The sequence below is a fragment of the Ochotona princeps genome, chromosome 3 (genome assembly GCF_030435755.1).
Source record: "Ochotona princeps isolate mOchPri1 chromosome 3, mOchPri1.hap1, whole genome shotgun sequence".
In the NCBI taxonomy this organism is placed as follows: domain Eukaryota; kingdom Metazoa; phylum Chordata; class Mammalia; order Lagomorpha; family Ochotonidae; genus Ochotona; species Ochotona princeps.
Window position 1 is genome coordinate 56,289,956 of NC_080834.1, and position 26,323 is coordinate 56,316,278.

Consider the following 26,323-nt stretch of genomic DNA (forward strand, 5'->3'; position numbering starts at 1 on the left):
TTTTCCTTCTTGAGATGACTCTCATGGAGAATTCTGTCACCATCTTATTGTGCTTCCAATCAGTCTTTCCTTTGATACGATATAAAAAAAAAGCAGACAAAAAAGACATCATAAGATATTGTTTATATAATCTGCATTTTATCTGTGCATCATGGGGAAGTCATCTTATTATTATTTTAAGATAGAAACTCAAGGTTGTACTCTCCTCTGTGCTGTCGACGAGCATTCAGATGTCACTATGTTTCTCAAAATTCGGGCCATAAAAACTACTGGAAACTATAGATTTCCAGATATCTCCCTGACATTTGGAATCAGTAAGTCTGGGTGGGGACTTGGGGTATTTGTTGATTTTCTTCAGGTGTTCTTAATTTTAATTTAATCTGGGGAAATAATTTATCGTCTGTAATTGATGATATGCTGCTTGATATTCTGAAGTGAATATCTGCACTTATTATTGTCTATCCCCTTCTATGGCATTTGGGGCTGATCTCTATTGGACTTTCCATTACAGAGCTCTGTGATCTTTACTCAGGCTGGCATCTGCTATGAGATAAGATTTTGCACATGATAGCCTAAAAGTTATGGAAGGAAAACCAGAACTAAAAATGTTATAACTTCAGGGATAGCATAAAGACACAGGTTAAGTGGCCACCTACAACACCAGCATCCTATCTGGTTGCTGGTTCAAGTCCCAGATGCTCCACTTCTGAAAAACAACAGAAGACAGCTCAAATCCTTTGGACCAGTGTACCAGTGGAGGAGACACAGAAGAACTTCAAGGCTCTTGTTTTCGGTCTGACTTAGCCCTGGAGGTTGAGACCATATGAGGATTGAACCAGTGCTGGAATATCTCTTTGTTTCTCACTCGCTCTATAATTCTACCTTCGAAATAGGTAAATATTGCTGTATGTTCGTCTAAAGGTTATTACTATAATAGGGCAGATCTGCATGGAAAATGAGGACCAACAGGAAGTTGCATACTTTGATAAATATGTAATGACAAATTTATTTGCAAATGAAACAATGCTGGAAATGGCCAGGAGCCAAGAACATCTGTGTTCCTGGTATCCCAAATGTGTGGAAGGAGCAGATGTGACTGAAAATATAATAGAAGACCTGGCACAATTCCGACAACATAGAGGAGAATTTTGAATATCCATAGAAGTCCTTCTGAAAAGCAGAAAGAAGATTGAAACTGTGGCAATCTCCTGAATGATGTTACTGGCTGTGTTGGTGGGATATATTATTACAGTGAATCAATAGAATGAAGAAAGAGTGCTCACTGATCCTTCCTTTGCCTACATTCTAGCTAGGACTGACTATGTGACACATTTGTGATCAATGAAAAGTAAGTTATAATTTGTTAGGTTAGATTTTGTTTTCCTGATAAAAATGTGTAGACTAAATGAACCAAATGTTCGGGTCTTCCTTCCTTTTCCTGTGTACAGTGTGGATGTGATCCAGATTGGGTAACTTGTACACTGTGGGTATGAGCCGACACTCACGGATGAAATCAAGGGTTCCAAACATGACAGAGTAGAAGTCCCATAGACTTCCCGGAGACCACTGCCTGGCACTGTCCTGTTTTTGTTGTGCTTTTTTTTTTTTTAAAAAAAAGATTTATTTATTTTTATTGGAAAGGCGGATATACAGAGAGGAGAGACAGAAGAAGATCTTCCATCCGATGAATCACTCGCAAAGTGATAGCAATGGCTGGTGCTGTGCCGATCAGCAGCCAGGAGCCAGAAACCTCCTCCAGGTCTCCCACGTGGGTTCAGGGTCCCAAGGCTTTGGGCTGTCCTCGACTGCTTTCCCAGGTCATCATCAGGGAGCTGGCTGGGAAGTGGAGCTGCTGGGATTAGAACCGGCGCCCATATTGGATCCTAGCATGTTCAAGGTGAGGACTTGAGCCACTAGGCCACTGCGCCAGGCGCTATTGTTGTGCTTTTGATTGAGAAAAAATTAAAACATTGATTTGTTTGACCTATTCTTAGCCATTATTTGATAACTACTTGGGGAAGCAATATTCTGTTTTGAAAATAAAACCATGGTCTGGTTTGTAAGAATTTTCATTATGCAAAGATGTGACAAGTGTCCAAATATTACAGAATTGATCAACAGCTAAAGTTCTGTTTAAAAGTTCTGTTTTAAAAGAAATGCAACCGTGGATACCAAACTGAAACAATGGTACCACAATTGGGTTGGGATGTTTTAGGATTATTGTTTTAAATTCTGGATAACTCTGGGAATCATACTAGAATATCAGAGAGAACCCACAGATTTGAGCAGGAAAGTCATCTCAAAGTGGAAATAATTACTTCAGATTTTGGAAGTACAGCATGAAAGTACAAAAATAGCGCCATTCTCTTGAATGGGAATGAAGAACGAAGCGCTTAGCTGGCGGACAGGAAACAGATATGCTGACTTCCTCAGGAAAAAGCATTTCTGGTACCTGAAGGCAGGGGGATGAAGACAGTAGAAGCTCCAAGTGCTTAAGGCAAATCCAGGGGACGTTTTATCTCTGAGAGGCCAGTATTCACACATATCCATTATGAAGATTAGAGTTCATGAAAGTATTAAACATGATTATCATACCTCTAGTATCTAGTGAGCGTGAATCACAAGCTTAGTTGCTACATCCAGTTTCAAAAATTGACTCAAAGTGTTGCTTGTGCTTTTAGGACATAATCCTCTGAAACAGTTCCAGCATCAGTTTTTGCTGTTGTGAGCTGTCTATTATTTGGTTTTCTGTCAACCAGACAAGATGTCAAGTCATGTTTCCTTGCCTCAAATTGCTGCATATTATCTATCCCCTGGTGAACTTCTTACCCACATGTTCATATTTAAGTAGGGATAGAGGTGAATACATGAAGTTGCATGCCTGAATTGTTTTTAAAAGGCCAATTCAGAATATTTTTGAAAGTATTTTAGTGTGTCAAATGTGAATTGACACGCAGCATTTTGCTCACAGTAAGCTGAAAAATCTTTGGTATATGAACGTTTTATATGACTTAGTAACTAACAATTCAGAAGCATAAACCTGACTGTTTTGTAATGAATGTTTTTGGAAATGCATTTGAAATCTATTCCTTACCCAATGAATTTTGAAATGAACATCTCTGGAATTATCTTTTCTCCACTTGGCAAGCAGAGCTGCAGACATTTCCACTTGCCCAGTGTTTCTTTGTTGATAAAACTACACTCATTAGTTAGTGAGAGACTGGTGCTTTTTAACAGAAACTCTAAAAAGGTTTTAATCTGCTTTCTTACAATGCTGGAGTTTATCACTAACTCTTGTTATCTGTGCATTTGAGAGATATCACTTGCATATGGGTAAAGAATGTCATGGAGTCTAATGTAGGTTGACCTTTGTTTAACAACAGACAACTAGCAATTCCTCAGAATAATGTAGAAACCAAGTCATGGATTAGCTAAATAATGTATTAGAATATGCAGATTTAGCAGTTACAGTGATTAACATATGCATCATTCAAAGTAGAGACTAATGTTCTGCAGTTTTGTTTGGCTATAATTGGAAGTGCTTAAATTTCAAGTATAGGAAAACCAGTAGTGTAATACATTCAGAAAAATGTTGATGTTCAAAAGAATATAAAATCAGTAAAAATATACTAAAAATGCTGTTATTTTTTTAAAGGTTTAGCTATTTTTATTGGAAAGTCAGATATACAGAAAGGAGGAGAGACAGAGAGGAAGATCTTCCGTCCGATGATTCGCTCCCCAAGTGAGCCGCAATGGCTGGTGCTGTGCTAATCTGAAGCCAGGAGCCAGGAATCACTCAGGTGCAGGGTCCCAAGGCTTTGGACCGACCTCGACTGCTTTCCCAGGCCACAAGCAGAGAGCTGGTTGGGAAGTGGAGCTGCCTGGATTGAAACAGCACCCACATGGGATCCTGGTCTGTGCAAGGCGAGGACTTTAGCCATTACGCTACTGTGCCAGGCCTTAAACATGTTTCTATAAAGACAATTGCTGTCTATTCTTTATTGTTTTTGTTCTTAACTCTTAGGTCTTAGTGGGTAAAGAAATAGGACTTGTGGCATTGTTATAACTGGCACACTTATGTGGTTGGATGAGGGAACAGTGGACGAGGTGGGAACAACTAATCAGAATTATCTGGCAAAGAATGAAAGCCATGGCAATGAATGCACAAAAGTTAAGTACTGGGTCCCTAAAGATGCATTATGTACTCACTTCGCTGTATCAATTGGTATTTTTTTAAAGATTTATTTTATTTTTATTGGAAAGGCAAATGAACAGAGAGAGGAGAGACAGAGAGAAAGATCTTCGTCGGATGATTCACACCCCAAGCGACCACAATAGCCGAAGCTGAGCCAATCCGAAGCCAGGAGCCAGGGATTTCCTCTAGGTCTCCCATGCAGGTAAAGGGTCCCAAGGCTTTGGGCCATCCTCAACTGCTTTCCCAGGCCATCATCAGGGAGCTGGATGGGAAGTGGGTCTGCTGGGGTTAGAACCGGCGCCCATATGGGATCCTGGCACGTTCAAGGAGAGGACTCTAGCTGTTACGTTATCGCGCTGGGCCCTCAATTGCTATTTTATGATCTTAGCTTTAATTCCTCTTAGCTCCCCACTCTCATAGTGGGTAATAGGCTTCTTAGTTTGAAGGTAATATAACAAAGATTCAGAGAAGGATAAAAACATTTCCCAAGGATCACGAAGCCTAAGTAAAAAGTAAGACCAATTTTGTAGGCCATGAAATATCTGCACAGAAATGGTATGAAGAAATTGGGCATGGATTTGGGAATTAGAATGACAGGCAAGGGTTGAAGATCAGCGTCTGGAGGAGGTCAGAGCAAAAATCTTGTGTTTTGAGATCATCTAAGACAGGAATAGAAAACAAGCCCAATTCATGAGCTGCAAGGTCGCTCCCTTAGCGGCTTAGCCTGGTTCCAAAGGTATCAAAGGGTTTCTGTGCTTTCTGTAATGTTTTAACTGGATCCCAGAGGTTCTTAGTACAGACATGCAGATATAGTTTATAGTGAATCTCACCATCTCTCCATTTCCTTCTGTTAGTGGCAGAGATATGAAGAAGATGAATTCTCTTCCAGCCCCAATCATGTTTGAATGTTGTGAAGGTTATTGGTGAGCAGAGGACTTCGGTGGACTTTGCTGCCAAATGCTGTTTCACTGAGGCACGAGTTACATATATGTACAAAACTAAGGATGACAAAAGACATGTGATAATAGAAACATGGAAGAAAGCATTATTACCAAGACACAATTATGGTCAAAGGAAAAAATGACCTATTGGACAAATATTAAGAATACATAAGTAACATGAATATTGGTTGCATATCTGTTAGCAAGACAAAGATAAACTAGGAAGTGAACTTTTCTGGAATGAGGTCCCATTACAATAATATCTCCAAACTTGATCTTTCCACTTTATCAAACTAGTAGAAAAATGATGTAAGAACGAAATAGGCAACACTTGGAGGAAAAAAAAAAGAACTGTCAGACAAAATCTGAGGACAGAGTTTATGCAGATTAGGCATAACATTTTGGCATCTGTCACATTTCTTCCTTGATTTTTTTTCCAGATCTATCCATTCTACTTTCCGTTGACATCACCCCTGCTTTCCTTTCTCTTGTTACTTTGCCAGAGTCCAGCTCCAGCTGAGTTCAGAGCTTGAGAAGGATGCATGAAATAGGCATAGAAAGAAGAGAGAGGCACCACTACAATTCCAAGATCATTGTGGACCCTGTGAGAAAGCTGTCTGCTTTATTTATACAGAAGCAGTCACAAGCTCTGGCATAGACCTTTTTCATCATGGTGTTGCATCCGCTCGACAGCAGAGTGTGGCCCCAGGAAGTACAATTACAACGTTCCCTTTGGGGCAGTGTGGCATAGCTTCAGGGGGGCACAATGAGGGAGGATTACACATTCCTTGTGTATCTCGGCTTGCCAGTCCCCACCTGCTCTCCTCAAGTCTGGGTTTCCTTGGCACCGCCTGTGACAACCGGGTCCCTATCTTGAATTATGTATGGGTTAAAATGTCTGGGGCCTTGTTTTAAGGGGATTAAGGTCATTGACATTAGTTGGCCATTAGGCCTGCAAGCTCAGCCTTTAGGGTCACAGTAACAGGATCGCCTTTATGATCACAGTAGCTATATTTTTTGTCATAGCAGTTTCAGCCCATACTCCCATCACTTCCATTAGTTTGTAAAATTCTTATCAAGTCATTTCCCATAAGGTATGCTATATATCTGGGCCAGATTTCAGGGCAATGGGTAGGCACACAATAAGGTGTTCAGAAATGGCATGGGTTTAATTGTACTCCTGTGTGCAGTTAAAATCCCACTCACCAAGACATTATCAATAACATTAACTGTCAAGCTCATGTTGACTGCAAAAGCCATATCACAGGGGCAAACAACGCCTCAATAGATTACAAAATTCTTAGTGGGGTGGTTGAGTGTCCATGCGAAAGGGGGTGAAACTGTGTCAAGGTGGTCAGAGAGAAATCCACCAGGCCCTACCAAACAGCTGGAAGCTCCCCGGGGCCCTGCCAAGCAGGGGAGCTGTTCTCTACACACCTTCATGTCATCCACACCTACTGCAGGGACCCCAGCATTACTTCTTTCATTAAGACCCACTCTCACTTATTTAAAATATTGTCTCCCTTTAGAACACTTTATAATGTGTTTGTTACACACAACATTGAATACTTATAGGCTTACTTATGAAATATCTCTGCCCAAAAGTTTTTAAGGCTGCTTAATGCCTACAATAAGACAATCTTAGGGTTTAAATAATCTTTACACCTAATCACAAGAGTATTGCTATCCTACTTATTAGGAAATGAATGTGTATTGCATAGATACTACTGACTGCCTGTTCTGATAGTATTTGTCCTGTATTGCTTGTTCTTTATTTCCCTTAGTTTCTTTTCTATGTATTTTTTTTAAAATCCCAACACAGGCAGCTCTTCTCTTAAAGCCATTGTCTGTCAGCAACAATATTTTACAGCAGTTTATTTTTAGGTGTGTTATAAAATAGGACTCATTCTATTTTCTGTTTTATTACTTGTGTCTCAACCCCCTCAAAGACTGTTTAAAGTTTAAGGGCATAGTCTAAGAGTATTATTCACCCACAAATCCCTCAAAGCGCCTTGCCCATGCAAATATTCAATATATATTGTTTGGACTACATTTTCTAGAATGAAATTGTGGTACAGGAAGAAACAGTGACTTGTTTGATAAATGTTTTGATTATAATGGTCCAGAAGAGTAAAATGCGACTTTCATTGAGTGCAAGTTGGCTATAGCAATTCAATTAGCACATGTGGGAATGGAGGAAGATGAGATGAGCAGAGAAGTCTTAATTGGTTGAGGAAATGGCAAGAGAATGACCCTAGAATTCCTCAGAAGTCGAAGAAAATAGCAAAGTGTCAGGTGTGAGGGCTGACGACAAAACCACATTTAGAGTCTAGAAAGAGAAACACATATGCATCTCTTATTAAAAAGTGTGTCCACTGCTGTAGGCAATTTTTTTTTAGGTTGCCTTGAACCTAGGCACTGTTACACTACTTAGAGAAAAGCAGCCAGTAGTTGGTGGGCATTCTGAACCTTGCTAATGGAAAATTTGTGCCAAATACCAATGTGCCAGCAGAGTCGTACTTTTTTTTTTTAAATGTGTGAAGTGGTCTGTAGGCCCTTCCAAAAGATGACCTCAGGGCCTACACTGGCCCTGGGTAAGGGCTTACTCCACCATCATGCAGGAGGCCAGTGGGGGATTATGTATTGCCCTAGCAGGAGGATTGAAATATATGTGAGAATGGGGGCCACCGATAGAGTACTTTACATGTGTTAAATGTCTTCTTGGGGCTTCTCTGGACTGGGCCAAATCACTAGCAGGTATACAAGGGAACTGAGACTGGGTGGTTTAAAAAGGAGAAACAGAGGGTATGTCTGGATCAGAACAATCTATCTGTTCATGTGGGAGACCTAGGTGGCGTTGCCTGCCACCAACCAGCGCACATGAAAGCCAGTGCTGGGGGGAGAAAGTTATGTCTGACATGGCTAAGCCATAGTACCTGCCGGTGAATATCAGGGCAAGGGATGAACCACATAGGTTGGGCCATGACACCAATCAGCATGCAAGAGAACCAAGTCTGGGCTCACCCCGTACGTCTGCAATACCCACTGATTTCAACAAGTGTGGATGGGGAGGTGTTTGGATGAAGGCAGGCATGACCACAGAACTCACCTGATGTGGGAACTGGGGTTGGGAGCAGGTTGAGCTGGCCCAGTCTGCAGTGCCTACGTGAATTCCTGAGAATCAGGCCCAGAATGGGCTGGGCTACAATATCTACCTGAACATGCACAGGCTGTGACTGCTGACAGACTACACTGAACTGGGGCGTAGCATCCACTAACATGTGTGAGGTTTGGATCTGGTAGTGGGCATGGTAGTATCTGCCCTACTAAGGTGTAGCTCCAACTGGTGAGGATGAGAGTAGGGGCTGAGTGTGTACTTGGCTGAGCATGGCTATAGTGCTCCATGGCATACATGTGGGTTGGTTCCTGGAGCAGGCCAAACTAGGGTAGGCCCCAGCACCCACTGGTGCTTGCAAGAGCCAGAGTGGATGTGGGCTGGGTTGGGCTAGGTTTTGGCACCTGCTGGTCCATATGAGAACCAGGTTGGGGAGTGGATCAGGCAGGGCTGGGCTGTTGCACCAGCCAGTGAGAGCTGGAATGGGTATGGGCTGGTTGGGCAAAGGCAGAGTACCTGCTGGTGAATACCAGGACTAGAGGTAGGCCATGTTGGGCAGGGCTTAGCACCCACCAGTGCACGTGAGATGCCAGGTGTAATAAGGGAGTTTGATGTGATAAGGGAACTTGGAGCTCTCCCTTGTTAGACTGCAGATCCTGCTGGTGAGAGTGACAGTCAAGGCTGGGGACAACTCAGGCAATGCTAGACTACAGTACCCCTCACCATACATGTAGTCAGGGTCTGGCAGTGGGCCAGGCTGGGTCAGTCCCTAGTACCCACTGGCAGGTGTGAGAGCCAGGAGAAGGTACAAGTCAGACTGGGTTAGGTCACAACACCCAGCAGTTCACATGAGGGCTGGGACTGGAGGCTGCCAGGGCTGGGCTAGGCTGTATACCCATCAGCATAAATTGGGATTGGGGACAGAATAGGCAAAACCAAGCTGTGTTACTTGTCGGTGAATGCTAGTCAAGGTGGGCCATGCCAAACTGGGTCGCATACCCACCAGCACATGCAAGACCCAGGGAGTGGTGGACAAGCCTAGTAGGGAATTTCAGGGACTTCCCTGCTAGTCTGCTGTTCCCACTGGTGAGTATGAAACCTAGGATTTGGGGGTAGATTGGAATGGGAAGCTGCAACACCCATTGGCCAACATGTGAGCTGGCTTTGTAGTTCAGGTTAGGCTAGACCACTGCATCTACTGGCACATTCCAGAGCCAGGATGAGTGCAGACCTGCTGGTTTTGTCACACAGTTGCTCCTAAGTGCCATGGCTGGGTGCCAGTCACACAAGACTGGACAACAGTACCCCCTGGCAAGCACAAGATCTGGGATTAGGAATGGGCTTAGTAGTGAAACTGTGGCCACTCCTCTGTTGGGCAGCAGCTGTGGTTGCTAAGCACAAGAGCCAGAGAATGGGGCAGGCTGGGTTGAACAAGGCAATAGCATCTGTTGGCTTATGTATGTACTGTGTGTGGTTGGCTTGGGCTAAGCTAAGCTGCAGCATCCATAGTTGTGTACAAGAGACAGATGTGATGTGGGATAGGCCAGACTAGACTGCTGTGCATGCAAGCACACACCAGAACTGGGGCTGGTTGCTGGCTTCATGGGTGTAATTGGGGTTGCCAAACTAGGTTGCCGTTCCTGCTCATATGCATAAGGCCAGGGTTTGTGGTGGACTGAGTTGAACTAGGCTGCAGTACCCATCACTCTGTATGGAAGATGTGGCCTTGGAACTCACCAAGCAATTGCATTCACTAGTATGTGTGTAGGCTAATGCAGGTGACTGGTTGACTCAGACACTGCACTAGTTGGTGCATGCAAGAGTCAAGTCTAGGGTTACCCCAGGTGAGGTTTCTTGGGGGACTCCACAACTACCAATGTGCTAAAATTCCATCACAGGGAAAAATCACAGAATATACATGACAACCATGGACTGCATGTATTGGGAATAGACCTCCTCAGTTGCTGATGACTGTGCAGTGGGAAACATGCCCAAGAACATAAGGGAGACATGACTGCCAGCTCATCTAGGTCAGCAGAGAACGTCAAGTGCCTTATCAATCAGAGGATAGAAAGCAGAACAAATGGAGCAAAGATTCTGGACAAGCTTTGAGGCAAGTGTGGGTGCTCTGAGGAAGACTTTCTCAACCAATAGATTTGGAAAGATTTTCTCCACTCTGGAGAAACAAAACCAACAACATCTCAGAACTATCAAAACCATTCAAGTAATACCCTTGTCACATTCTCTTCTCCAGCCCTTGCCCCCCCCCCAAATGGTCTCAAAGATGACATCAAATATCTGCCTCCCATCCCAGGTGCTGATACAGTTTGGTAGCATGGAGCAGCCCCCTCCGTTTTCTCACACCCTGCAGATACAACTTGGACATTTTAGTCCCACCCTCCTTCTTCCATACCTTGACCCTCCTAACCCTAATCAGTGGTCCACATGGGCATATAGCTTTCTCAACTATGTTAACTGCATTAAAAATGAAATTCAATAGTTAAAAATACATAAATAAAATATTTTTATACACTCTTTTAAAAAAATATTCATTTATCTTTCTTGACAAGGCAGATTTACAGAAAAAGAGAGAGAGATAAAGACCTTCCATCTTTTTGTTCATGGCTCAAGTGACCTCAGTGTCTGGAGCTGAGCCAATTTGAAGCCAGGAGCTTCTTCTGAGTCTCCCACACAGGTTCAGGATTCAAGGCTTTGGGCTATTCACCCTCTGCTTTCCCAGGCCACAAGCAGGGAGCTGGGTGGGAAGTGGAGCAGCTGGGACATGAACCGGCATCCATATGGGATCCTGGCACTTGCAAGATTAGGATTTAGCCCCTGAACCATTGCTCTGGGCTATCTATCTATCTATCTATCTATCTATCTATCTATCTATCTATCTTCATATATATGAAAGTGTGGCAAATGAACAGAATATAGTGTCTCCATAATATCCTGATTTCATCTGATAATATTGAGTCAGGCCCACCATACACTAACTTCATTGACTAGCTGTGTTCTTGAATAATTATGTAAACACTTTGCCCTCCGTTTTATCTCTGGAAAAGTGAGAAAAAATGTAAAGGGTGCCTTAAATGTAACATGATATTTGGTGGATACTCAATAAATTTCAGTGATTGTTTTAGTCCATTTGAGGTTTTATTAAAATTTGTAATATATACTGAGTAGCTTATAAATAATAGACAATCATGGTGCACAGTTCTGGGGACTGGAATTTCATACCGAGGCAGGCTCCATGTCTGATGAAGGGCTGAATTTGTGGGTCATGTGTCCTCATGTGGCGGAAAGGAAGAGGAATGCCTCTGGTACCTCTTTTGTAAGGGTACCATTCCCATTCACGGGGCTTTGCCTCATGACCTAATCACCCCCAGAATCCTACCTCCTAATATGTTCACCTTAGGGATAAGGATTTCTGCAAATCAGTTTTGAAGAGACATAAAACATTCATAACCTAGCAGATATTATATTGCTATGATTATTATACTGAATTAGATTCCGATCCTAAAAGTCATCAAGGACTTTTCAGCAGGTTGTGTTGTTTGATGTCAAATATATCTGCAATGAATAGCACACAGATAGTGAAAATTGATACATTTGTTACGTTCTGATCATTTATTAATACAGTAACAAAAGTAAGAGAATTATCTTTTGGTTATCCATTCTCATACTCTCATTCATCCCTTCATTATCTATGTAGTGAATATTCCCCCAAGAATATAAAACTAGATGCTTAGAAATGACAGGACACAAATCCTGCCTTGCAGGATCCAAGGTCATTGGAACAACAACCAGGATCCCTGAGCAGTCCGCAGAAACAGAAGAACAGTAAACTTCCTTCAGGACTAGGGAGAGGAGCTTTCTCTGGTCCTTGCCTGCTTCCAATTTTCGGTCCCCACCCCCTCTCGTAATAACCATCAGGAGCGCTCCAGAAACCCCTCAAAACAAACTAACAAACAAACAAAACTAGAATAGATAGAGAACAACAAGGAAAGCTTAGAAACAGACAGGAAACAGTCAGTGGGGATGCACTTATAACTCACTGGGTGGGACACAAATATTAGTTACTCCTCACTGGGGTATGGAAGATTTCTCTGCACACCCCTCCTAAACATGCTCACCTAAACTGTTGACATATATCCTGTTAGAATTATAGAGTTAGACCACCTGAAAAACAGCCAGGTGCAGCGAAAACCTGCTTCAATGCTATAAACTGCTAAATACTAAAATTAAAATAGGCATGAGACAGCTGAATAGCAATCTAAGCCATTTTAAGGTGTGTAGAACATGGTTGAATATAAACCAGAATTGAAATGTCTATGAAGAAGTCGCAGGCTGTGGTTGAGAACCTGCATTTTCCTATTAACATATTGGTTAATCAATACCATGTCAATTAATGCCACATGTTGTAAATGGTTGGAAATATTATGTTGGGGCTTTTAATTGATTGGGATGATACTCTGCCATCTCTGCCTTCAGACCAGAGATGGTCTCACCAAGAAAACATTGAACTTACCAGGACAATAAGATGCTGGACTTTATGCTTGGTAAATACCTCCAATGAAAGAATGTCAACTGAATTTGAACTATGGAAATGCAACAAGGTGGAGCAATCCGCCGTGGGGGGAGGGTGTGGGGAGGGGCGGGGGGAATCCCAGTGCATAAAAAATGTATCACATAATGCAATGTAATTAATTTAAAAAAATGAAATGCAATAAAACTATGTTTAAAAAAAAAAAAGAAATGACAGGACAGATTAGCATCAGTTCCTGGTCTATCTCTCAGTCTACTAGGGCTCACAGAGAATTGCACAGCCAGCAGCACTGCAGTGAGAAAAGTTACATAATTGAAAACTGCAGCACAGGGGCGAGTTCCACTCCACTTGGGGACATTAAGCAAGACAAATGACAGGCAGGAGAGAGAGTCCCTCTGTCTTTGTTCTTCTTTGATAAATATGGATCATAAGAAATGATCCTGCTAATTTCCTCGGCTGTAAACTATACCCAGGTAGAATTATGAAAGTTTCTTGTGGTGCTCTATAAGACACAGTGTAGTTGTATTCAGGAAGTAAATATAAAAATGATCACACGTGAGACTTATGCTTGCTTACAACACTTGGTTATAGTAAGTTTTGCACAACTTTGCATTGCCACTCACTTAGTTAAATAGCACATCTCTCTTATTTGTCCCATCTTATTAAAATAAGCTAATGACACTCTTCACGGCCTCGAACTGTAGTTTTATGTATCTGCTTCTCTAAACTACCTTATCATTCTGTTCTTGTTTACCCCACTAACCCTTTGCTAGAAATTTCCCTGATAATCCTCATATCTTTATGTTGCTTTACAAAAACAGCTGTTCATTTTAAAAACACTTCAAAATTATAAATCATAGGAATTGGGAAAAATGACTCTAATAAGACATGCTCATAATAAATTTTAATGTATATTACAGAAGGAAAGAGGAAGAAATCAACAGAGAAACATTTAAGAGCAGAGCAAGAATAATTTAAGCTGTTTCTGATGCATTTTTCTTTTACATCCATTTGAAAAATATCTGCCTGTAAAAAATGGACTGACAATATAAACTTATCATTTGTCAGTTAAAAAAAAAATAATTTGTTGATATGGTGGCCCGGCAGCATGTGTACTTGCATCCAATATGGGAGCCATTTCCAGTCCCAGCTGCTCCACTTCCAATGCAGGTCCCTCTGCTAATAGCCTGGGAAAGCAGTAGAAGATAGATTAAGTTCTTTGGCCCCTATACACACATGGGAGATCTGCAAGCAGTTCCTGGATCCCAGGAGCTTTTGGGGGAGTGAATCAGTGAATGGAAATGTTTCTCTGTGTATATCTTTCTTTCTTCCTCTGTAAGTTTTTCAAGCAAAATAAATATATCTTTTAAGAAAATAGGCTTAATCAATGAATAACTATTCCATTGGTAAATATGTGTATATTTCAAAGTTAGATGAGCAGTGTAATACAATGAATGGGTTTAAAAGCTATAGTACTGGAACTGGTGTTGTGGCATTGCATACTAATCTTCTGCTCGCAGTGCTGTCATCACCTGTGGGTGCTGGTTTGTATCCCAGCTGCTCGCCTCTGAAATGACTTCCTGCTTCTGAACTGGGAAAGCAGAGGAAGATGGCTCAAGTCTTTGGGCTCCTACATTGGAGACCCGGAAGTTGCTGGATCCTGACTTTAGATAGCTTCAGTTCTCTCTCTCTCTCTCTCTCTCTGACTCTCTCTCTGACTCTCTCTCCCTCTGTCTCTGCAAATCTTCCTTTCCAGGGACCCAGCGAGAAAGCCTAGTGGCTAAATCCTCACCTTGCATGCACTGGGATCCCAGATGGGTACTGGTTAATGTCTCGGCTGCTCCACTTTCTGTTCAGTTCCCTGCTTGTATATGTTGAAGTGTTAATTATAAGTATTAGAACATAAACATGGTGGAATTGGGCATAGGAGGATTTTCAATGTTTATTTCCATTTTTTATAAGCAGGTATTTCGGTGCAGCATGTTAAGCTGCCATTTGAAATACCCATATCCCATTTTTCAGTGATGCTTCAATTCTTGTAAACTCAGCTTCTGATTCAACTTCCTGCTAATTTTTTGAAAGTGAACAAGTGGATAGAAGATTTTCCTTTACGTTTCCACTTCTCCCTATCACTCTACCTTTCAAATAAATTAATCTTTAAAAAAGGTAGTAAAGAGTTTTGAAAGTTAAAAACGAAATAGTATTTGCATATCTTCATTTAATAATTTTGTCACAATTTTGTAAACTACTTGGCTAAATGATGAATAAATGTATTTCCTATCTCACTTCCTTTTGTTAAAAACAGTGGAGTCGGTTAAACATAAGCATAAAGCAAACTTCAATTCTTCTTCATACGATTATTAAAAAAACCTAAGAGCAAGAATCTAGAAATGTTTTACGTTGTTACCTCTTTCAGCTCTTTCTCAGTTGTAATGCATGTTCTGTTGAAATTCTCATACAGCATTTGCTGAAATGACGTTAGAATCTATCAGATTTTTTGATTTAGCAGGGTTTGGTTGGGAGGGCATTCGAGGCAGTAGTTAAGACATCACTTTGGCCATGCACATTCACTACCGGCACACCTCAATTTGAGATCCAACTCCATTTTCTGATTTTAGGTTCTTGGTTATATACATCATGGCAGAGGAGCTGCTGTCTGTTGGTTTCAGTCTGGCACGATAACAGCTAGGTGGACAGGAGGATGTGAACCAAGAGATGGTGGTTAACCAGTCTTCTTCTCCAACTTTCAAATAAATAAAACAAAATGGATTTATTATGAAAGATTTATTAATAGCAATGTCAATATTAGAGAGTAAGAGGGACACATACACAGAGAACAAGAGAGAATGTGTGAGAGAGAGAGAGAGAATGAAAGGAAGAGAGAAGAAAATTTGCCATTTACTTTGGCAATTGACAATTGGCTACAATGGCCAGAGGTAGGCCAGAGTGAAGCCAAAAGTCAGAAGCTCCCATGTGTGTGGCAGGGGCCCAAACACCTGGACCATCTTCTGCTGCATTCTCCAGGTCAACATCAGGGACCCAGAGTAGAAGTAAAAGATCCAGGACATAAACCTCACTCTTATAGGTGATGGAATCACAGGTGGTGGCCAGTGTTACCCACTAAGTTACAATGCCAGCTCCAATAAAATAAGATTTAATAACAAATAAGGAAATTTCCTGGAGGATGTAAATTGGCAACCTTTTCCATAAAAAGATAGATAGTGAATGCTTTAGGTTTTGTGTGTCAGAGTTCTCTATTAGGCCTTCTCAGCTCTGCAGATACAGCACCTAAGCATCTACAAGCAACATGTGCGAGTATGGCTGTGTTCATGCACATCATTTTGAAAAGCAAAAATAGATGAGGGTCTATGTGGCCCACGAGCAGTTGTTTTCCCACTCTTTTTTACAGCTGTTTCTTTTCAAATTGACTTTAGAAGCCAGGGTTAAGAATTTGCAATTAAACATACATTATTTTAATAACAACTCACACAATTATTTTTACAAGGGACCGTGCAATGGCTTAGTGGTTGAATTCTTGCCTTGCATACGCCAAGATCCCATGTGCAGGCTGCTCAAATTTCCTTCCAGTTCCCTGCTTGTGGCCTGGGAGGGCAGTAGTGGACAGCTCAAAGCCTTGGAATCCTGCCCCTGTGTGGGAGACATGGAACCAACTCCTGGCTCCTGGCTTTGAACCAGCTCAGCTCTGGATGTTGCAGCCAGGTGGCGAGTGAGTCAGTTTATGGAAGGTCTTTGTCTGTCTCTCCTTATCTGTAAATCTGCTTCGCCAATAAAAATAAATAAATCTCCAAGAAAAAAAATTAAAAATTAAAAAATGCTTTTACAGATTAGGAGCAGGGAAGTGTAACAGGGTCTCTTATCCTTTCACAGGAGTAGTAACTGAGCTGTTACTGCTATAGCCTGCCATTTTGACATAATATCAATGTGGAATAGTGCCTCATGAAATGCCCCTAGCAACACTGGTGATGTAATGTCAATGGTAAGATGCTGGAGGAATAATTGTCCTGTAGCAAAGGGTTGCATTATAAAATATTCCAAGGATGAAATGGTCAACAAAATGGTTCCAGAACAAGTAGACACACACCCAGCCAAGAAATCAAGAAAAAGTTTGGCTGCCTAACTGCTTTCAACCTAATTTATGCTTATAGGAAGCCTTTTTGAAATTTACAAGCAGAGGCTCCTAACACATTTAAATGCCAGAAAGTTTTTTTCAGCTTTTTTTTTTCTGGGACACTGCAGGTGGCCTCTTTCATCTCTGCATCACACTCTGCAGAATGATGCTGAGCAGGTGATCCTGGCATCTTGGAGTCAAGAGAGCCGGTTCAAGCGCCTGCTTCGCCCTCCATCTCTCCACCTGCTTCCCAGTTGGAGCAGTAAGTCCTGTGTGAAAGCTTCTGCAAATGATGACAAGAAGTGGGTTCTCAGGGAAGGCTGTTGAGCTTTAATGCGAGTAAAACTGTTGCAAATGTAAAACACATCTGAAAATCTAAATGTGTGCCCCCGAAACCACATCAATAGCACCTTTAATGATCTTCAGAGCCAGCCTTTTTTCTTCCAGTCAGTAGGAAGATTGTTTCAAATCTGTTTGTGCCGGAAGCACTTTTGATTGTGACAGTCTTCTCATTCATGGGCTAAACATGGCGTCCCACTGGAGGTGCCATCCGGGTTCACAGCAATACAGTGTGAAATGAAAGTATAAACAGAAGTCGGAACTGAATTCCTCCTCTGAGATAACAAGCGCAACTAGATTTTCAGACCACCTATTATGCCATAAAAAAATAAAAGGAAAATAAGATCCGCTCTTTGTCGGCTGCGTGATTCGTAGGCATAGCAATCACCAGGTCACTATGGACCCTTTAAATGACTTCTGTGACAGTATCCTTGTTCCTGACTAAAGTTTTCACAATATAAATGCATAGCTATAAACATCAATATGAATTTTCCTTCTTGGGTCTTTTTTCTTTTTGTAGATGAGCTAATCATGATTTATTAAATCACTGATTTTTTTTTGTTAACCTGTTTTAGTTTTCTTCTTTTACATTGGGTATCTGACCAAAAATAAGAGCTCAGTCACAACTAATGATACGGCTCCCCAACATGTATATTGAGATTTCGGCTTCCTGTAATCCTACTTCTCGTGGTAATGAGCTGCCTGGATAAAGAAGTGCTAGTTTTCTGTATAGATGGATATACTCCACCCTCATTGTAGAACTCTTTTCAAAAGCCAAGGATATTGAAAGTTATAACAGTAATGTCAGCCCTCATGATTAAATCATGAGGCACACGAGTTTTTCGTTTAAATTTGATGTTCTCATGATCTCAATATTTTTCATGCAAATCTTGTTATTTCTGCATCCTTTCACACGCCAGCTTAAATTGCTTGTCAATCGCCGTGCTTTTCTTGAGTGCAGCACTTCTGAGCTGCTCCGATACGATTTTATACATCTATTTATATCTACTTCTTTAGTATATTTTCCCTTAAAGAAGACATTGGTACAGCATTTGAAATCACATTTAATGAAGTCTTTTGAATTGTGAACAGTGACTTTGGTGGCCAAAGGAGAGGAGGCAAAAGGATCGATTTGGCTGGGAGACAGGCATGGGGAGGAACTGTTAGCTTCAGAGAGGCAGAAACTTCTTTTAACTCTACTATTTATGGAATTTTCCAGAATAACAAGAGTGACTGTATTACGGTTGATTAGAGCAAGGGCAAAGACATAGCCTAGCAAAGGGACACCTTAAATAGGAAGGTAATTCAAGGCTTAGTGTAACCAAAAAGATGTTTGAAAGAGTCTTTACAGAAGAACCCTTGGCATCTATTTTTCAAGAAAACTGATTTTCCAGTAGCCATAAATCCCTTTAGTTTTTTAGTCCATTGTTCTTTACTAGTGAATATTATTTTTATTTCTATAGTATTTTCTTAGTATCATCTGTTTTGATCTTGGAAATCTAAGGGATCCATGATCAGAAACAGATATGCCTGAGTCATATCAATGTTCCTACCCTTCCCAAATATTACAAGGCTTACACTATGGAGATTCACAATGGCACAAGCAGGCTTCAGCCCAGGTCACCCCCCTAGGGTTCCATCTTTTTATCTCATACAGGCAAGCATAACATCATGTATCTTGTAAAATCAGCTGCGCCTGCACAGGGCTGGAATGTCACTGTTACAAGACACACAATAATGTGCACTCATGTAGTTGAAGACATTTCTAATTGATTATACATTTATTTGCCACACCACTATTCTCTCTAGAACATCGCTGAAGGAAAAAAATGTGTTTGAATAATCACATACTCTTTTAGGGATTTCTGATATTTGCTAATGAATACACTATGAAGCTTTATTTTTCAAATGCGTTCTCAAATGTGTAACCTACTTATTTCTTTTTCCATGCATTTTTATATTCCAGAGGATCCTCTAGTGACAGAACATTTTCAATCATTACTTCTCTTTGGTGGAATCAATTACCTCCTGATAGATTCCCCTTCCAAGTTTAAAATTGCATTTAAAAACTCATCTCTTTTCTGAATTCTAATTACGTGTACTTTGAACTCCAGATTCTTTTAGTGAATATTTGTTTATGAAACTTTCTGATTCAAAGAGCTCACTGACACATTCATGGACTGACTATATACTCAATATATATATATATTCTCTCTATATATATATACAACACACACACACACACACACACACATATATATATATATATATATGTAATTCCTTTGGGAAATTATACTTACTAAAGATTTTGCATACTCTCAAAGAAAAGACAAAGGGTATAATCCTGATAAAGTAAAAATTGCGAAGTGATTATATATATTAACCACACTTTGTTCTGCCTGCCTAATTTGTTTAAAGTCACATTTGAGGATATCAAAAATGAAATTGCTTATGACTGTCTCCTTCTTACATGCAGAATCATTCAGAGCAGTTCATTTATATTCCTTATGTATGAAGCAGCCCATCAACTTTTCAGTCATCGTTATTCAGCAAATTTATCAATCTGCACTCTAAGAGGCAAGAAGCAAGTAAAACGTTTCTCTGAGGATTATATCAGTACATGCATACATTGACTCCTCTTATTCATGAACTATTTGATAATACTATTTTTTTGCAAAGACATCAAAATACATAAGTTTTAATTCAATTATTTTTTTCCATTTATTGCTATTTATTTTACTGGAAGAGAGGGGGACAGAGAGAAGAGAAAAAGAGATAGAGATCCTCCATTGCTGGATTTTCTCTCTAACTACATGTAGCAGCTTGTCTGGGTCAGGTCAAGGCCCTGGATTGTAACTCAGACTAGTCCTCTCACATAGGTTGAAGTCCAATGATTGCAACATCACCTGGTGTGTGTGCTAGTGGGAAGCTGGAGTTGGAAAGACTCTCAAACACAGACAGTTGGTAAAACATGAGAGCATGTCAAGCAGTGTCGTCACTGCTGCGTGTGCGAATACCTGTCAAAGCTGCCTTTTCTCAGATTAGGAAAACAGAACTAAAAGTTATACATTTAAATGTACATAATTAAGTGGCAGTGCAGCTTGGGTTTGAACGTAGATATATCTCATCCACAAACTACTCATATGTAAAATATATATATATATGTATATATATATATGTATATATATATATATTTTTATTTGAAATTAAAGTTTACAGAGAGAAGGAGAGGCAGAGAGTTCTTCCATCTGCTGATTCACTCCTCAAATAGCTGCAAAGTGCAGAGCTGAGCAGATCTGAAGCCAGGAATCAGTAGCTTCTTCCAGGTCTCCCATGTAGGGGCATGGGCCCCAAAACTTAAATCATCCTTTGCTGCTTTCCCAGGCCATAAGAAGGAGTTGGATTGGAAATGGAACAATTGGGACTAGAACCTGTGCCCACAAGGATGCTGGCCCCAAGGCAGATGAACCGTCTGTTGAACCACCATGCCAACCCCTACTCACATTATTTTTAAAAGGAGACTCTGTTTCAAAGCAGAAGGTAAAGGCTTTTCATTTAACCATGTATAATTTTCTCTACAGAATTTATCTTGTAAATTTGCTTAGACCTACTTCTCTTATTTAAAAATAATTGTTATTTTTTTAAACTGTTTCCTTTAAAGTTTCCAATGTAAAATAAGAGAAAGTAGAGTATTCATATTACTACTCAGTAGCGATTTGATGGTTTTGATGGTTTTTGATTTGATCACATGGAAGACAGAGGCCTTTGTGCCCTGTCTGTGGGTTAATTAGTACTGTCCCTAACAGTGGCAAGTTTCAACTGCAAAAACCAGTCATTAATCCAAACCCTTGCCCTTCAGACTTCTGTTGATTATGAGCCCAATCTTTGAAGCAGAACTCAGGAAATTTTAGCTCTTAGTCTTCATTCATCTGGCTGACCAATGTATTAAAAATTTGATGTCTTTGAAAAGAAAACAAGAGTGAACAAAGATTTTCAAATATTTGCCTCAACCACAACTTCTATCAAAATATGTCTCCTTTCAACAAACCTTTTGGACTCATTTCTATCAACCTCTTGGCTCATGAAGAGTTTTGAATTTGCACATGTTGTGTGAAGAAAGCCTCTTGTGTCCAGGTTTGCTTTTTTTAATCCATGGTTCTCCTAAAATATTCAACAAGGTTGAGATTAGGATGATATATCTTTACCTTGGTAATAAGATGTAAATAAATATATTTTAATGGAATATTTAATGATTACAAACTAACATGAAAAGCTTATGACATAGTCATCTACTAATCCTAAATTCTGGAATTCAAAATACCACCTTTTTTTTAAACATTTATTTATTTTTATTGCAAAGTCAGATATACAGAGAGGAGGAGAGACAGGAGGATGTTCCATCCGATGATTCACTTCCTAAGTGACCGCAATGGCTGGTGCTGCACCAAGCTGAAGCCAGGAGTCAGGAACCTCCTCTAGATCTCCCATGCGAGTTCAGGGTCCCAAGGTTTTGGTCTGTCCTCAACTGCTTTCCCAGACCACAAGCAGGGAGCTGGATGGGAAGTGGAGCTGCCAGGATTAGAACCGGCCTCCATATGGGATCCTGGCATGTTCAAGGTGAGGACTTCAGCCACTAGGCCACACCAGGCCCCAAATTACCTTTTTAAAAAAATGTCTATTTATTTTTATTGCAAAGTCAGATATATAGAGAGAAGGAGAGACAGAGAGAAAGGTCTTCCATTAGATGGTTCACTCCCCAAGCGGCTGCAATGGCTGGAGCTGAGCCAATCTGAAGCCAGGAGCCAGGAACTTCTTTTCGGGTCTCCCATGTGGGCACAGGGTTTCAATGCTTTGGGCCGTCCTCTACTACTTTCCCAGGCCACAAGCCCGGAGCTGGATGGGAAGCGAGGCTACCGGGATTAGAACCGGTGACCATATGAGATCCCTGTGCATTCAAGGTGAGGACTTTAGCCACTAGGCCACTGTGCCGGACTGTCCAAATTACCTTTTAAAACCCATTACTTTATATTATTAAGAGTCTTGAATCCAAGCCTTTCTACATTATCAACTTCAGCTCCTGATTGGCAATAAAGCGATGGTAGTATTCAGTTCACACTTAAAGAGGAACTCAGTGATTCCACACAGTTTTGTTCAGGATAAGAATTTATATCTAAGAAGTCTTCTAAGTAATTAACAATTTTAAAATATTAATAACTTAGATTTATGGAACCTTTGCATTTACACTTCATGCTAGTTACTTTATTTAATGATTTTACTAATTTCTGACACTTCATTACATGATAGATGCTGCTTCTATTTTCAATTTGCCGTAAGCCTAAGTCATTTGCCTTAAAGTAATACCTGGTGGAATAAGGGATTAAATTAGGACATTGTGACCATAAGGCACATTTGTCCAAATTGCTAACTAAAACTGTCCCTGAGTGATAAATAAAGTTAAATATTTCAGCTTAGGAAGCAGGAAGGTGTTGTACTAAGAAAACTTGTTAAGTAAAACTGGCTGTCATGGGATAATATTTAGGAAATTTTAGCCAATGCTTTTCTTTATTTTATGTTTGCTGTAATTTTAACAATTTCATTGCAGAGTGTTTCATTGACGCCCAGAAAATTTGTTGCCTAAGTGGAAGGACATATGTGTGTAGGACAAAACAAAGTCATATTTTCTGTTGTAAATTTGAAGATTGATTTTTAAATTTCCCTAGCAGAGATGATAAACTTGAAAGTCTTCCAATTTTTTTTGTTATAGTTATATATATGGTAAGGAAACCATTTTTTTTAACTTTCAGAATTAATCTGAAAATATCAAGAGTCACAAATTGAAAGACTCTCATCCTTTTTTTTTTTTTTTGTCTTTTTGTTTCTGGTTTATTTCATTCAATGCAATGTCCTCTGGTTCCATTTATTTTACTGTAAGCAAAAGATTTTCATTCTTTTTAATGGCTTAGTAATATATTCCATTATATGTGCATACAGTTTTTGTACCCAGCAGTCTGACAATGGACACCTTGGCTGATTCCACATTTCATCCATGGGAATGCTGCAGGTACGTCATTGGTGAGGGCAGCACACCTCTGAGACTGCTATAATTTGTATCCTGATTTTGTTTCGTGGTACATCTACTCCATGGAATATTATTCAGCTAATAAGAAGAATGAAATTATACCATTTACAACCAGGCAGTCCCAACTAGAGACCATTATGCTCAGTAAAATGAGTCAATCACAAAAGAACAAATACCATATATTCTCTTTTATATAAGCAAACCGACATGGAAAATATAACTCCAGTAGCCCAATCCATACTGTTTTTTGATTGTTTGTTTGCTTTTTTGGCTGTATTCCATGTGTTTTGATGTTTTTTATTTCAGTTTGGTTAATTCCAAATAATCTCTTTTCTCTAGTCGAATTCATCACAGGCTTATGAATTATACGATGGCATCATTTTTCCCAAGAGACTTCCGTGTTCCCTTTTTGTCACTCATGTTTTGGTTACTCAGTGATACTTTTTTCTTTTCATGATACTCTAATTTGTTGTTGATGTTGTTGTTGTTGTTGTGGCTGTACTAACTCATACCAGTTGTTGACCTTGTTACATGGCTTCACACTTATGGTAATGTATAGTGATGGAGTACTGGGGTCTTGAAAGACTCTCATGTTGCATAATATAAACTAGATTGAGAGCATCAGGACTATGTAACAACCCAAGCAGATAAGTTTGAATGGAAGGAGTGAGGGGGAAATTGTGGAGTAGAAATAGTGTGTTCCTTCTCTGTGTGTAAGAAAATGATGAGTATGACTGGGAAGCCCCAGACCCACCACGGGGCCTAATAGCTAGACTCGCGGGGGCCTAATAGACTCAGAGTAGTTTCACATGCTAATAGTATTATACATTGCAGGGAAAACAGCTAAGTCTATTAGTTTGTCATTGGGAGTGAATAAGATTCAAAATAAATATGCACAAAGAGCAGAGGCCACAGTAGGACCTCTGACATCCTCCAGTTCAAGAATACAGATGAAATATACTGAAAGGCCAAAGAGAAGTGAAATGATCTTCAACTCGTTGTAGCCGACTTGAGTTTCTGTCCTCTGCTCCCCGATGCAGTGATACTACACCCAAGTTTATGAGAGTCAGAACCATCCAGAGAGAGGAGAAAATCAAGAGAAAAGGAAGAAAGGCTGATTTGACTTCGCAGAGAACTCAAAGAGATTGAAGACCGAGATTTGAACTGCAAGTGACTGCATTTAATATTGAGTTTGAAAGATTGAAATTTCTTTCATCTTCCAACATATCAAGTTGTTAAATTTAAATTATTCATGAATATTAATGGAAGATCCACCACTATATATCTACGTTGTGAACCTGCTACATGTTTGTTGGCCATTTGGTATTCTTTTGAAAACTATCTATCCAGATCTTTCACTACATTCTTTACTGACTGTTTTACTTCTATGGTTGAGCTTTGAGGTTTTTTTTTTTTAAAGTTGCTGATATATTGTATTTCTAGATATTAATTCTTGGTTGGACGAGTAGCTGTGTTTATTTTCTTCTATTGGGTGTTGATTGTTTCCTTTGTTGTGCAGAAGTTTCTGAGTTTGATGTCACCCCAATTGTCTAAGTTTTGTTTTTGTTACCTGCACTTGGGGATATTGTTTGAGAAGTAATCACTGACACTGATGTCCTGAGGTGCTCCCTGTATGGTTTTATTTGGCAATTATGTAGTTTCTGATCTCACATTTAGATCTTTGATCCATCTGAGTGTATCCTAGTGTGTGTTAAGAGGCGGGGAAGTAACTTCACTGGTCTACAAATATTTAGGTTCAGTCTTACCATCACTATTTGCTAAAAAGACTGTTCTTTTGTCTAATGTGTATTAACATCATGTCAAAAATCATTTGGCTGTATACATTTGGGCTCTCTATTCTGTTCCTTTGATTGATGACTCGATATTTACACTGCCTTAATTATTATACCTTTGTAGTATGCTTTGCGATTAAGTGAAGCAATATCACCAGTGATATTTATTTTTTCCTTCATAATAGTATGGCTATTTGTGATATGATACGCATTTTAGGATTGTTCTTTACTAATTCTGTAAAATATATCATTTTAGTTTCATAGGGGTTGTGTTAAATCTGCAGATTGCCTTAACTAGTATCGACATTTTAACAGTATTCTTCCAACACATGAAAAAGAAATGACTTTTTGTGTTATCAGTCATGCATTGTACCAACAATTAATAATCTGTAATCCGGAGATCTTTCACTTGAATTTAATCTACAATACTTGATTTCCTTTTCTTTTTAACTATTGTGCAAGAAAATTCTTTCTGGATGTCTTTCAGTTAAGATCACTATCAATGTATAAAAAAATGCTACTGCTTTTTTATTATTGATTTTGTATCTCATGGCTACTGAATTGATTTCTTCATCCTAACATCTTTTTGGTGGTGTATTTAGGGTTTTCAGTGTTCTCATCATGCCATCTGCAGACATAGATATTTCAACTTCCCTTATAATTTTTTCCAAAGATTTACTTTTATTGAAAAATCAGATATACAAAGAGGAGGAGAGACAGAGAGGAAGATCTTCCATCTGATGGTTCATTCCCCAAGTGGCTGCCACAACTAGAGCTGAGCTGATCCAAAGCCAGGAGCTTCTTCCGGGTCTCCCACATGGGTGCAGGGTCCCAAGGCTTTAGGCTGTCCTCGACTGCCTTCCCAGGCCACAAGCAGGGAATTGGATGGGAAGCAGGCTGCTGGGATTAGAACCAGTGGCCATATGGGATCCCAGCATGTTCAAGGTGAGGACTATAGCCGCTGTGCTATCGCACCGGGCTTGTTCCCTTATAATTTTTATCCCCATAATTTCCTTTAGCCCTTCCCAAATGCTCTTACTGATATTTCCAATACTGTTAGAATAAGAGTGGTAGGACCTAGCACAGTAGCCTAGTGGCTAAATTCTCACCTTGCATGTACTGAGATCTCATATAGGTGTCAGTTTGTATCCCGGTGGTTCCATTTACCATCCAACTCCCTGCT